Raw genomic sequence first — 15,483 nt, 5'->3', positions numbered from 1 at the left:
ATTCCACTTATATGGGTACTTAGAATAATCAAATTCATAGAGACAGAAGGTAGAATGGTGGTAGCCAGGAATTGGAGGACAATGGAATGGACAGTTATTGTTTAATGGGTACAGAGTCTGTTTTACAAGATGAAAAGAGTTTTGGAGATGAATGATGGTGGTGATTACACATGACGAATATACTTAATGCCACTGAATTGTACACTTAAAAATGGTTAAAATTTTATGTCAGACCTATTTTTACCAACATTTTTTAAAATGAAAAAAAAAAACCCATAATTGCTAGCAGAAGCCAGACACAGAGTGTACACTGCATGACTCCATTTATGTAAAGTGCAAAACCAGGTCAGAACATAGTTACCTTGGTGGGTCAGTGACTGGAAGGAGCCTGAGGGGACCCGGGGGTGCTGGTAATACTCGGATTCTGGACCTGGGCACTACTTACCCAACTTTGCTCACTTTGAGAAAAATCATTAAACTACACTTGTGGCACCTGTGTTCTGTTTACCTTTCTGTTTGCTATATCTCAATAACATTTGCAAAAAAAAAAAAAAATTAGGAAGCAAAATATCCAAAACATTTAATAGAGGACAAGAAAGCAAATGAGGGACAGAGAGAGAGAGCAAGAAGGTAAAGGAACTTCTGACCCAGAAAACCTGTGACAACTAAATACACAACTGGGCAAAGAGGTTCCTGGCAGCCCAGGCAAAGAGTGGAAGGAGTGGAGATCCATGAAGCTCCCTAACTCACAGTGATAGTGAAGGAGAAACAGACTTCTCCCAGCCCTAAGCTCTACAAGGTCTCTGGAAGGCCCGCCATCTGCCATCTCCTTATCTCTGACTCAGAGACCATCCCCGCAGGGTGGCTGTGGGGTGGGCCAGAGCATGACATCAAAGCTCCATTCTGTCCAGGCAGTTCTGTCCTCCCAGACGGATGCAGCCCAGGCAGGTGGTGTCCCAAGACCTGAGTGCTGAGCCAGCCAGGTGAGAGGGTGGCAGGATGGATGACTGCCTACTGTAGCTTCCCACACACAATGGCTGTTTTGAAATAAGATACATCAGTCCCTAAGACAATGCCTGACATAGAGCAGGACTCAGTCAATGTTCCTTCTCATGCTGTTCAACCTAAAGACAAAGTATATAGAACCTGGGGGATGAGATTTCTCCCTTCTAGAAAACATGCCCACAAGGAAGGCACCCAGTGACACCATCAATGCTTTGGGGAGAAGTGTGTGGATGCATGTGTGTGTGTGTTTGTGAGTGTGTGAGTGTGTGAGTGTTCATGCCTACACCTGCATGTGGACTTGTGTGTGCATATGTGTGTGTGTGCATGCACTTGTGTGTGCACAAGGAAAGTGTGCTGAACTGGCCGAGACATGGCACTCATGGTACCAGGTGAATGTTCTAAGCACTTTACATGTATCAACATATTTGATCCTCAGACAACTGAATAACTTAGGGAATATTACCATTATTGTTATCATCATCACCATCATCATCATTCCCAATTTCCAGATGAACAAACTGAGAGGCAGCAGGCTCCAGAATGTGCCCAAGTTCACTCAGCATGTGGCAGGGTCAAGGTTCAAACCCAGGCAGTCTACATGGAACATTCTCCTGGATAGATCACATCTTGGGCCACAAATCAGTGAATTTAAGACTACTGAAATCATATCAAGCATCTTTTCCAACCACAATGCTATGAGATTAGAAATCAATTACAGGATAAAAACTGTAAAAAACACAAACACATAAAGGCTGAACAATATGTTACTAAACAACCAAGGGATCACAGAAGAAATCAAAGAAGAAATTTAAAAATGCCTAGAGACAAATGACAATGAAAACATGATGGTCCAAAACTCATGGGATGCAGCAAAAGCAGTTCTAAGAGGGCAGTTTATAGCAATACAATCTTACCTTGGGAAACAAGAAAAATCTCAAATAACCTAAACTTACACCTAAAGCAACTAGAGAGAGAACAAACAAAACCCAAAGTTAGTAGAAGGAAAGAAATCATAAAGATCAGAGCAGAAATAAGTAGAGATGAAGAAAATAGCAAAGATCAATGAAACTAAAAACTGGTTCTTTGGCTTCCGGGCAGATGGCAGAAAAGTAAGACGCGGAGATCACCTTCCTCCCCACAGATACACCAGAAATACATCTACACGTGGAACAACTCCTACAGAGCATCTACTGAACGCTAGCAGAAGACCTCAGACCTCCCAAAAGGCAAGAAACTCCCCACGTACCTGGGTAGGGCAAAAGAAAAAAAAGAAACAACAGAGACAAAAGAATAGGGACGGGTCCTGCACCAGTGGGAGGGAGCTGTGAAGGAGGAAAGGTTTCCACACACTAGGAAGCCCCTTCTCGGGCGGAGACTGCGGGTGGCGGAGGGGGTAAGCTTCGGGGCCGCGGAGGAGAGCGCAGCAACAGGGGTGCGGAGGGCAAAGCGGAGAGATTCCCGCACAGAGGATCAGGGCCGACCAGCGCTCACCAGCCCGAGAGGCTTATCTGCTCACGCGCCAGGGCGGGCGGGGCTGGGAGTTGAGGCTCGGGCTTCGGTCGGAGCACCGGGAGAGGCCTGGGGTTGGCGGCGTGAACACAGCCTGAAGGGGTTCGTGGACCACGGCTAGCCGGGAGGGAGTCCGGGGAAAAGTCTGGACCTGCCGAAGAGGCAAGAGACTTTTTCTTCCCTCTTTGTTTCCTGGTGCGCGAGGAGAGGGGATTAAGAGCGCTGCTTAAAGGAGCTCCAGAGACGGGCGCAAGCGGCGGCTAAAAGCGCGGACAACAGAGACGGGCATGAGACGCTAAGGCTGCTGCCGCCACCAAGGAGCCTGTGTGCGAGCACAGGTCACTATCCACACCTCACCTCCTGGGAGCCTGTGCAGCCCGCCACTGCCAGGGTCCCGGGATCCAGGGACAACTCCCCCAAGAGAACTCACAGCACACCTCAGGCTGGTGCAACGTCACACTGGCCTCTGCCGCCGCAGGCTCGCCCCGCACTCCGTGCCCCTCCCTCCCCCAGGCCTGGCTGAGCCAGAGCCCCCGAAACAGCAGCTCCTTTAACCCCGTCCTGTCTGAGCGAAAAACAGATGCCCTCCGGTGACCTACACGCCGAGGCAGGACCAAATCCAAAGCTGAGCCCCTGGGAGCTGTGAGAGCAAAGAAGAGAAAGGGAAATCTCTCCCAGCAGCCTCAGGAGCAGCGAATTAAAGCTCCACAATCAACTTGATGTACCCTGCATCTGTGGAATACCTGAATAGACAACCAATCATCCCAAATTCAGGAGGTGGACTTCGAGAGCAAGATTTATAATTTCTTCCCCTTTTCCTCTTTTAGTGAGTGTGCATGTGTATGCTTCTGTGTGAGATTTTGTCTGTATAGCTTTGCTTCCACCATTTGTCCTAGGGTTCTATCTGTCCGTTTTTTAAAATATTTTTTATTTTAATAACTTTATCTTATTTTACCTTACCTTCTTTCTTTCTTTCCTTCCTTCCTTCCCTCCCTCCCTCCTTTAGACAACGAATCATCCCAAAATGAGGAGGTGGACTTTGAGAGCAAGATTTATGATTTTTTCCCCTTTTCCTCTTTTTGTGAGTGTGTATGTGTATGCTTCTCTGTGACATTTTGTCTGTATAGCTTCGCTTCCACCATTTGTCCTAGGATTGTATACGTCCGTTTTTTTTCTTTTTTTCTTAATAATTATTTTTTATTTTAATAACTTTATTATATTTTATCTTATTTTATCTTATCTTCTTTCTTTTTTCCTTCCTTCCCTCCTTCCTCCCTCCCTCACTTCTTTCTTTCTCTTTCTCTCGTTCTTTCCTTTCTCTCTTTCTCTCTCCCTCTCCCCCTCCCCTCTCCCTCCCCCTCCCTCCCTCCCTCCCTCCCTCCCTCTCTCTCTCTCTGCTACTACTAATTCTTTCTTTCTACTTTTTCTTCCTTTTATTCTGAGCCGTGTGGATGAAAGGCTCTTGGTGCTGCAGCCAGGAGTCAGTGCCGTGTCTCTGAGGTGGGAGAGCCAACGTCAGGACACTGGTCCACAAGAGACCTCCAAGCTCCACATAATATCAAATGGCGAAAATCTCCCAGACATCTCCATCTCAACACCAGCACCCAGCTTCACTCAACGACCAGCAAGCTACAGCGCTGGACATCCTATGCCAAACAACTTGCAAGACAGGAACACAGCCTCACTCATTAGCAGAGAGGCTGCCTAAAATCATAACAAGTCCACAGACACCCCAAAACACACCACCAGACGTGGACCTGCCCACCAGAAAGACAAGATCCAGCCTCATCCACCAGAACACAGGCACCAGTCCCCTTCACCAGGAAGCCTACACAACGCACTGAACCAACCTTAGCCACTGGGGACAGGCACCAAACACAACGGAACTACGAACCTGCAGCCTGCAAAAAGGAGACCCCAAACCCAGTAAGATAAGCAAAATGAGAAGACAGAAAAACACACAGCAGATGAAGGAACAAAATAAAAACCCACCAGACCTAACAAATGAAGAGGAAAGAGGCAGTCTACCTGAAAAAGAATTCAGAATAATGATAGTAAAGATGATCCAAAATCTTGGAAATAGAATAGACAAAATGCAAGAAACATTTAACAAGGACCTAGAAGAAACAAAGATGAAACAAACAACGATGAACAACACAATAAATGAAATTAAAAATACTCTAAATGGGATCAATAGCAGAATAACTGAGGCAGAAGAACGGATAAGTGACCTGGAAGATAAAATAGTGGAAATAACTACTGCAGAGCAGAATAAAGAAAAAAGAATGAAAAGAACTGAGGACAGTTTCAGAGACCTCTGGGACAACATTAAACGCACCAACATTCGAATTATAGGGGTTCCAGAAGAAGAGAAAAAGAAAGGGACTGAGAAAATATTTGAAGACATTATAGTTGAAAACTTCCCTAATATGGGAAAGGAAATAGTTAATCAAGTCCAGGAAGCACAGAGTCCCATACAGGATAAATCCAAGGAGAAATACGCCAAGACACATATTAATCAAACTGTCAAAAATTAAATACAAAGAAAACATATTAAAAGCAGCAAGGGAAAAACAACAAATAACACACAAGGGAATCCCCATAAGGTTAACAACTGATCTCTCAGCATAAACTCTGCAAGACAGAAAGGACTGGCAGGACATATTTAAAGTGATGAAGGAGAAAAACCTGCAACCAAGATTACTCTACCCAGCAAGGATCTCATTCACATTTGATGGAGAAATTAAAACCATTACAGACAAGCAAAAGCTGAGAGAGTTCAGCACCACAAAACCAGCTTTACAATAACTGCTAAAGGAACTTCTTTAGGCAAGAAACACAAGACAAGGAAAAGACCTACAATAACGAACCCAAAACAATTAAGAAAATGGGAATAGGAACATACATATCGATAATTACCTTAAATGTAAATGGACTAAATGCTCCCACCAAAAGACACAGATTGGCTGAATGGATACAAAAACAAGACCCATATATATGCTGTCTACAAGAGACCCACTTCAGACCTAGAGACAAATACAGACTGAAAGTAAGGAAATGGAAAAAGATACTCCATGAAAATGGAAACCAAAAGAAAGCTGGAGTAGCAATTCTCATATCAGAAAAAAAAAAACTTTAAAATAAAAACTATTAAAAGAGACAAAGAAGGACACTACATAATGATCAAGGGATCGATCCAAGAAGAAGATATAACAATTGTAAATATCTATGCACCCAGCATAGGAGCACCTCAATACATAAGGCAAATACTAACAGCCATAAAAGGGGAAATGGACAGTAACACATTCATAGTAGGGGACTTTAACACCCCACTTTCACCAATGGACAGATCATCCAAAATGAAAATAAATAAGGAAACACAAGCTTTAAATGATACATTAAACAAGATGGACTTAATTGATATTTATAGGACATTCCATCCAAAAACAACACAATACACATTTTTCTCAAGTGCTCATGGAACATTCTCCAGGATAGATCATATCTTGGGTCACAAATCAAGCCCTGGTAAATTTAAGAAAACTGAAATTGTATCAAGTATCTTTTCTGACCACAACGCTATGAGACTAGATATCAATTACAGGAAAAGATCTGTAAAAAATACAAACACATGGAGGCTAAACAATACACTACTTAATAACGAAGTGATCACTGAAGAAATCAAAGAGGAAATTTAAAAATACCTAGAAACAAATGACAATGGAGACACGACGACCCAAAATTTATGGGATGCAGCAAAAGCAGTTCTAAGAGAGAAGTTTATAGCAATATAATCCTACCTTAAGAAACAGGAAACATCTCGAGTAAACAACCTAACCTTGCACCTAAAGCAATTAGAGAAAGAAGAACAAAAAGACACCAAAGTTAGCAGAAGGAAAGAAATCATAAAAATCAGATCAGAAATAAATGAAAAAGAAATGAGGGAAACGATAGCAAAGATCAATAAAACTAAAAGCTGGTTCTTTGAGAAGATAAACAAAATTGATAAACCATTAGCCAGACTCATCAAGAAAAAAAGGGAGAAGACTCAAATCAATAGAATTAGAAATGAAAAAGAAGTAACAACTGACACTGCAGAAATACAAAAGATCATGAGAGATTACTACAAGCAACTCTACGCCAATAAAATGGACAACCTGGAAGAAATGGACAAATTCTTAGAAATGCACAACCTGCCAAGACTGAACCAGGAAGAAATAGAAAATATGAACAGACCAATCACAAGCACTGAAATTGAAACGGTGATTAAAAAGCTTCCAAGAAACAAAAGCCCAGGACCAGATGGCTTCACAGGAGATTCTATCAAACATTTAGAGGAGAACTGGTACCTATCCTTCTCAAACTCTTCTAAAATATAGCAGAGGGAGGAACATTCCCAAACTCATTCTACGAGGCCACCATCACCCTGATACCAAAACCAGACAAGGATGTCACAAAGAAAGAAAACTGCAGGCCAATATCACTGATGAACACAGATGCAAAAATCCTCAACAAAATACTAGCAAGCAGAATCCAACAGCACATTAAACGGATCATACACCATGATCAAGTGGAGTTTATTGCAGGAATGCAAGGATTCTTCAATATACGCAAATCAATCAACGTGATACACCATATTAGCAAATTGAAGGAGAGAAACCGTATGATCATCTCAATAGATGCAGAGAAAGCTTTTGACAAAATTCAACACCGATTTATGATAAAAACCCTGCAGAAAGTAGGCACAGAGGGAACTTTCCTCGACATAATAAAGGCCATATATGACAAACCCACAGCCAACATCGTCCTCAATGGTGAAAACCTGAAAGCATTTCCACTTAAGATCAGGAAAAAGACAAGGTTGCCCACTCTCACCACTCTTATTCAACATACTTTTGGAAGTTTTAGCCACAGCAATCAGAGCAGAAAAGGAAATAAAAGGAATCCAAATCGGAAAAGAAGAAGTAAAGCTGTCACTGTTTGTAGATGACATGATACTATACATAGAGAATCCTAAAGATGCTACCAGAAAACTACTAGAGCTAATCAATGAATTTGGTAAAGTAGCAGGATGCAAAATTAATGCACAGAAATGTCTTACATTCCTATACACTAATGATGAAAAATCTGAAATTGAAATCGACAAAACACTCCCATTTACCTTTGCAACAAAAATAATAAAATATCTAGGAATAAGCCTACCTAAGGCGACAAAAGACCTGTATGCAGAAAATTATAGGACACTGATGAAAGAAATGAAAGATGATACAAATAGATGGAAAGATATAACATATTCTTGGATTGGAAGAATCAACATTGTGAAAATGACTCTCCTACCCAAAGCAACCTACAGATTCAATGCAATCCCTATGAAACTACCACTGGCATTTTTCACAGAACTAGAACAAAAAATTTCACAATTTGTATGGAAACACAAAAGACCCCGAATAGCCAAAGCAATCTTGAAACGAAAAAAGGACCTGGAGGAATCAGGCTCCCTGACTTCAGACTATACTACAAAGCTACAGTAATCAAGACAGTATGGTACTGGCACAAAAACAGAAAGATAGATCAATGGAACAGGATAGAAAGCCCAGAGATAAACCCACGCACATATGGTCACCTTATCTTTGATAAAGGAGGCAGGAATGTACAGTGGAGAAAGGACAGCCTCTTCAATAAGTGGTGCTGGGAAAACTGGACAGCTACATGTAAAAGTATGAGATTAGATCACTCCCTGACACCATACACAAAAATAAGCTCAAAATGGATTAAAGACCTAAATGTAAGGCCAGAAACTATCAAACTCTTAGAGGAAAACAGAGGCAGAACACTCTATGACATAAATCACAGCAAAGTCCTTTTTGACCCACCTCGTAGAGAAATGGAAATAAAAACAGAAATAAACAAATGGGACCTAATGAAACTTCAAAGCTTTTGCACAGCAAAGGAAACCATAAACAAGACCAAAAGACAATCCTCAGAATGGGAGAAAATATTTGCAAATGAAGCAACTGACAAAGGATTCATCTCCAAAATTTATAAGCAGCACATGCAGCTCAATAACACAAAAAACAAACAACCCAATCCAAAAATGGGCAGAAGACCTAAACAGACATTTCTCCAAAGAAGGTATACAGACTGCCAACAAACACATGAAAGAATGCTCAACATCATTAATCATTAGGGAAATGCAAATCAAAACTACAATGAGATATCATCTCACACCAGTCAGAATGGCCATCATCAAAAAATCTAGAAACAATAAATGCTGGAGATGGTGTGGAGAAAAGGGAACCCTCTTGCACTGTTGGTGGGAATCTAAATTGATACAGCCACTGTGGAGAACAGTATGGACGTTCCTTAAAAAACTACAAATAGAACTACCATATGACCCAGCAATTCCACTACTGGGCATATACCCTGAGAAAACCATAATTCAAAACGAGTCATATACCAAACTGTTCATTGCAGCTCTATTTACAATAGCCCGGAGATGGAAACAACCTAAGTGTCCAGCATCGGATGAATGGATAAAGAAGATGTGGCACATGTATACAATGGAATATTACTCAGCCATAAAAAGAAACAAAATAGAGCTATTTGTAATGAGGTGGATAGACCTAGAGTCTGTCACAGAGAGTGAAGTAAGTCAGAAAGAGAAAGACAAATACCGTATGCTAACACATATATATGGAATTTAAGGGAAAAAAAATGTCATGAAGAACTTAGCGGTAAGACACAGACCTACTAGAGAATGGACTTGAGGATATGGGGAGGGGGAAGGGTAAGCTGTGACAAAGCGAGAGAGAGGCATGGACATATATACACTACCAAATGTACGGTAGATAGCTAGTGGGAAGTAGCCGCATAGCACAGGGAGATCAGCTCAGTGCTTTGTGACCACCTAGAGGGGTGGGATAGGGAGGGTGGGAGGGAGGGAGTCGCAAGAGGGAAGAGATATGGGAGCATATGTATATGTATAACTGATTCACTTTGTTATAAAGCAGAAACTAACACACCATTGTAAAGCAGTTATACTCCAATTAAAAATAATAAAAAATAAATAAAAACTAGTTCTTTGAGAAGGTAAACAAAATTGATAAACGTTTTTCAAGAAAAAAAAGGAGAGGACTCAAATCAATAAAATTCGAAATGAAAAGGGAGAAATTACAACTGACACCACAGAAATACAAAGGATCATAAGATACTATTACAAGCAACTATATGCCAATAAAATGGACAACCTAGAAGAAATGGACAAATTCTTAGAAAGCTACAATCTCCCAAGACTGAACCAGGAAGAAATAGAAAATATGAATGGACCAATCACAAGTAATGAAATTGAAACAGTGATTAAAATACTTCCAACAAAAGTCCAGGACCAGATGGCTTCACAGGCGAATTCTATCAAACATTTAGAGAAAAGTTAACACCTATCCTTCTCAAACTCTTCCAAAAAAGTGCAGAGGAAGGAACACTCCCCCAAGCTCTTTATATGAGGCCACCATCACCCTGATACCAAAACCAGACAAAGATACCACAAAAAGAAAAGTACATGCCAGTATCATTGATGAACATAGATGCAAAAATATTCAACAAAATAGTGGAAAACCAAATCCAAAAATATATTAAAAAGATCATACACCAGTATCAAGTGGGATTTATCCCAGGAAATGCAAGGATTCTTCAATATCTGCCAATCAATCAGTATGATACACCACATTAACAAACTGAAGAATAAAAATCATATGATCATCTCAATATATGCAGAAAAGGCTTTTAAGAAAATTCAACACCCATATATGATAAAAGCTCTCCAGAAAGTGCGAACAGAGGGAACTTACCTCAACATAATAAAGGCCATATATGACAAACCCACAGCTAACATCATTCTCAATGGTGAAAAGCTGAAAGCATTTCCTCTAAGATCAGGAACAAGGCAAGAATGTCCACTGTCACAACTTTTATTCAACATAGTTTTGGAAGTCCAAGAAATAGAAGGAACCCAAATTGGAAAAGAAGAATTAAAACCATCACTGTTTGCAGATGACACAATATTATACATAGAAAATCCTAAAGATGCTACCAGAAAACCACTAGAGCTCATCAATGAATTCGGTAAAGTTGCAGGGTACAAATTTAATACACAGAAATCTCTTGCATTCGTATACACTAAAATGAAATATCAGAAAGAGAAATTAAGGAAACAATCCCATTTACCATTGCATCAAAAAGAATAAAATACCTAGGAATAAACCTACCTAAGGAGACAAAAGCCTCTACTCTGAAAACTATAATACTCTGATGAAAGAAATTGGAGATGACACAAACAGATGGAAGGATATACCATGTTCTTGGATTAGAAGAATCAATATTGTCAAAATGACCATACTACCCAAGGCAATCTACAGATTCAGTGCAATCCCTATCAAATTACCAGTGGCATTTTTCACAGAAGTAGGACAAAAAATCTTAAAATTTATGTGGAAACACAAAAGACCCTGAATAGCCAAAGCAATCCTGAGATAGAAAAACAGAGCTCGAGGAATCAAACTCCCTGACTTCAGACTATACTACAAAGCTACAGTAATCAAGACAGTATGGTACTGGCACAAAAACAGAAAGACAGATCAATGGAACAGGATAGAAAGCCCAGAGATAAACCCACGCACATATGGTCACCTTATCTTTGATAAAGGAGGCAGGAATGTACAGTGGAGAAAGGACAGCCTCTTCAATAAGTGGTGTTGGTCATGCCATGTAATTTTAGAGTTACACTAATGTTTACTAGAAAATCTAAAATACCTGAGCACTTCATGCCTGAAACACAGGACTGTAGCTGAGTAAATCCTTGGCCCAAAAACAATGGATTTTCCCTCCAACCTTAGAAAATACTAAGTATCAATACTATGTAATTAGTACATACATAATACTTAGTACATACACAATACATATATAATTAGTAAGTACATAATACTATGTAATTAGTATTAGAATATTTCTATTTTCATTTTCACAATTAGTAAAAAATAAAATTAAAGGGTAGAAAGAGTATACTCCTGGCATCATTATAAGCTTAATATGTGAATTTTGATAACCATTTTTAAAATTCATGTTCTAAGAAAATTAACTGTTTTTAAATATTTAGAAGACCAACTTCAATATCTTGAAGGCAGTGAATTCACTGTCATATCTAATTATAAGTAAAAACAAAACCTTGAATGTAATTGTGAAGTTTTGGCTGATACCTATTATTGGATGCCCTTCATGCTATCCTGTGCTCAGATGCTGAGCATGCATTTAGGGTAGAAAATAATAGCTTATTGTCACAATGAATCTCTTATCCATAATACGCATTTTGCCTTACCAAAAAAGCTTACAAAATTGTGCTTATTCCTTATGATTTAGTTGGTGATTTGTTTATGTCTTATTTTAAAGAAAGTGCTGTAAATACTGATCTCTGAAATAGGTATTTAAATATTGCCTGTCAATACAGCCGATTTTTTTCTTTAAATGTAAATAAAATAATGCTCTTCCAATCAATTTGCTTTCATTATTTTTAAATCAATAAAATAATGCAAATATCATGCTCAAAAAAAAAAGTGGTGCTGGGAAAACAGGAAAGCTACATGTGAAACAATGAAATTAGAACATTCTCTAACACCATGCACAAAAATAAACTCAAAATGTATCAAAGACCTAAATGTAAGGCCGGACACTATAAAACTCTTAGAGGAAAACACAGAACACTCTTTGACATAAATGGCAGCAATATCTTTTGTGATCCACGTCCTAGAGTAATGAAAATAAAAACGGAAATAAACAAATGGGACGTAATTAAACTTAAAGGCTTCTGCACAGCAAAGGAAACCATAAACGAAACAAAAAGACAACCCACAGAATGGGAGAAAATATTTGCAAATGAAGCGACTAACAAGGGATTAATCTCCAAAATATATAAACAGCTCACGCAGCTCTATGTCAAAAAAAAATAAACCCAATCAAAAAATGGGCAGAAGATCTAAATAGACATTTCTCAAAGAAGACATACAGATGGCCAAAAAAGCACATGAAAGATGCTCAATGTCACTAATTACCAGAGAAATGCAAATCAAAACTACAATGCAGTATCACCTCACACAGGTCAGAATGGCCATCGTCAAAAAGTCCACAAACAGGGCTTCCCTGGTGGCATGGTGGATAAGAATCTGCCTGCCAATGCAGGGGACACAGGTTCGGTCTCTGGTCCAGGAAGATCCCACATGCCACAGAGCAACTAAGCCCATACGCCACAACTACTGAAGCCCTCATGCCTAGAGCCCATGCTCCGCAACAAGAGAAGCCACCGTAATGAGAAGCCTGCGCACCGCAACGAAGAGTAGCCCCCGCTGGCTGCAAATAGAGAAAGCCACGCACAGCAACAAAGACCCAATGCAGCCAAAAATAAATAAATAACTAGATAAATAAATAAAACTATTATAACAATTTGTGGACTAAACTAGCAGCAAAATTTGTAAAAAAAAAAAAAAAAAAAAATCTACAAACAATAAATGCTGGAGAGGGTGTGGAGAAAAGGGAACCCTCCTACACTGTTGGTGGGAATGTAAATTGGTACAACCACTATGGAGAACAGTATGAAGCTTCCTTAAAAAACAAAAAACAGAACTACCATATGATCCAGCAATCCCACTCCTTGGCATATATCTGCAGAAAACCATAATCCGAAAGGATACATACACCCCAATGTTCACTGCCGCACTATTTACAATAGCCAGGACACAGAAGCAACCTAAATGTCCATCGTCAGAGGAATGGATAAAGAACATACCGTATATATATATATATATATATATATATATATATATATATATATATACACACACACAATGGAATATTACTCAGAGAAAAAAAGAACAAAATAATGCCATTTGCAGCAACATGGATGGACCTAGAGATTATCATACTAAGTGAAGTGAGACAGAGAAAGACAAATATCAAATGACATCACTCATATGTGGAATCTAATAAAAAAAGATACAAATGAACTTATTTACAAAACAGAAACAGACTTACAGATATCGAGAACTTATGGTTACCAAAGGGGAAACGTGGGGGGCTTGATGAACACACACTCACTACCACATATAAGACAGATAACCAACAAGGACCTAATGTATAGCACAGGGAACTCTGCTCAGTATTCTGTGATAATCTATATGAGAAAAGAATCTAAAAAAGAATGAGTATATGTATAACTTAATCACTTTGTTGAAAAGTGATTCACACTTCAGTAATCACACCTGAAACTAACACAGTACTGTAAGTCAACTATACTCCAATAAAATAAAAAAATAAATTAAAAAAAACCCCAGGCAGTCTGGCTCCAGGTCCAGAGAATGTTCTAGGCCACACTGCTGCTCTCCACCCATGCTGGAGCATGGACACCTATGTGATGCTATCCACCCACCAGCCTCGCTTCCTGTGTCTCTCCTGTCTTTCTTCACCAGTAGTTCCCAAAGATGTGGTCATTTGGGCAACAGGCAGAGGTAAGCAGAGGCTAGAATACTGACAAGAAAGGAAAAACTGTCTGCCTTCTGGGATTTGGTGGGAGAGCCAAGCTGCCCCTGCCCACAGGGGTGGGGCCCGATGGGCCAGTCAACGGTCCTGAGCACAGTATCCTGGCCTCTCTGGCCAGCCTGAGAGCGGCCTGGGTTGGTCCGGGGACACAGAGCCACTGTTCCCTCTCACTTCACTTACACCCAGCAATGAACCACATGAGTCCACATGCTCTTGTTGAGCTAGTAAGATGTCTGAAACATTTTTAAATTAGTTATTTAAAATCCAGAGATTTCATATAAAAATCTGGATTCCCAGCCTCTCTTAAAAGAATCCACAGATCTCGTGGCACCTGGCCGGAATTCCCAAATGGTTACACTGACGGAGTTCAGTGGCACTTGTGCCCTTTTGATAGCCCATGTATTTCCTAATTCTCCACAGACCCCACCATTCACTATTGCCTCACATCCAGTCCACACTTCACTCATGTGGATTTGCCAGGTACTCACCTCTTTTGCTTCAACCTCCATGGCACAGACTACCCCCCAGGGCCAGGATGAAGTAGGAGACTGGCCCTGACTCCCAGAAGGTAGAAATGCGAAACCAGGCCTATCGTGACCAGAGACATCTGCTAGGACCTCAAATGAGCAGGCAGAGAACATACAGGGGGAACTGCCCATATGCAGAGGGTCCTCAAGAGGGGAAGAAGCCAGCCTGGCACTGCATCCCTGGCACCTGCCTCCTGCCTTCCTCCCCACTCAGGCCCCTGCTCTGTCCCTTTCACTTCCGCTTTACCCACTATGCGAGCATCCTGAATACATCTGCTTTCCTGCTGCCTGGCCTGTGCACAGGAGGACTCTTCCCTGTTCAGTGTGTGTAAAATTCTTATTAGCCCTTGGGAACAGCTCAGGTGTCCCCTCCTATGTGAGCTGTCCCAGATCCTCCCTTCAGCACAACCACAGTGCTCTTGGGCTCCCTCCCTGGCCCTCTACCACTGACCATGTGAAGACACTCGCCTCTGCACGGATCCTCACTGGGAACCAGCCCCTCTCCCCAGTCCTGAGCCAATGCTGGGCTTGGAACAGAGTTCAAGGAGCACTGAGCGAAGGAGGGTGGACACACAGTCCAGGACAGTCTGTGGTCCCAAGTTCATGCACTCAGCTCCCCACCCTCGGCTCACAGTGACTGAAGGCCATAGTCAGGGAAGAGAGACACTGAGGAAAGGAATTCTAAAATTCTCTCTAGAGATTCACAACGCTTAGGTAATTCCATCCAGCCTCCTCTCGGCCCCAGCCCTTCCTACTCTCCCATTTCCTGTCCCCAGGACATCTGCTGTCTACCTGTCCATTCATCCATCCATCCATCCATCCACCTTTCCATCACTCTTGCGTTTGTGCCCCACCCTGTTCT

At 40.9% G+C, this 15,483-nt stretch overlaps 1 protein-coding gene across 6 annotated transcripts in view; it reads right to left on the bottom strand.

The window, feature by feature from the left end:
* The window catches only part of ARHGAP22 (Rho GTPase activating protein 22), a 207,321-nt gene that overhangs the window by 17,606 nt on the left and 174,232 nt on the right, over positions 1–15,483 (bottom strand). The window lies entirely within an intron of this gene.

The sequence above is a fragment of the Globicephala melas genome, chromosome 16 (genome assembly GCF_963455315.2).
Source record: "Globicephala melas chromosome 16, mGloMel1.2, whole genome shotgun sequence".
Classification (NCBI taxonomy): Eukaryota; Metazoa; Chordata; class Mammalia; order Artiodactyla; family Delphinidae; genus Globicephala; species Globicephala melas.
Note: the sequence above shows the minus strand (reverse complement) of the source record. Positions and strands in the feature narration are given on the sequence as shown.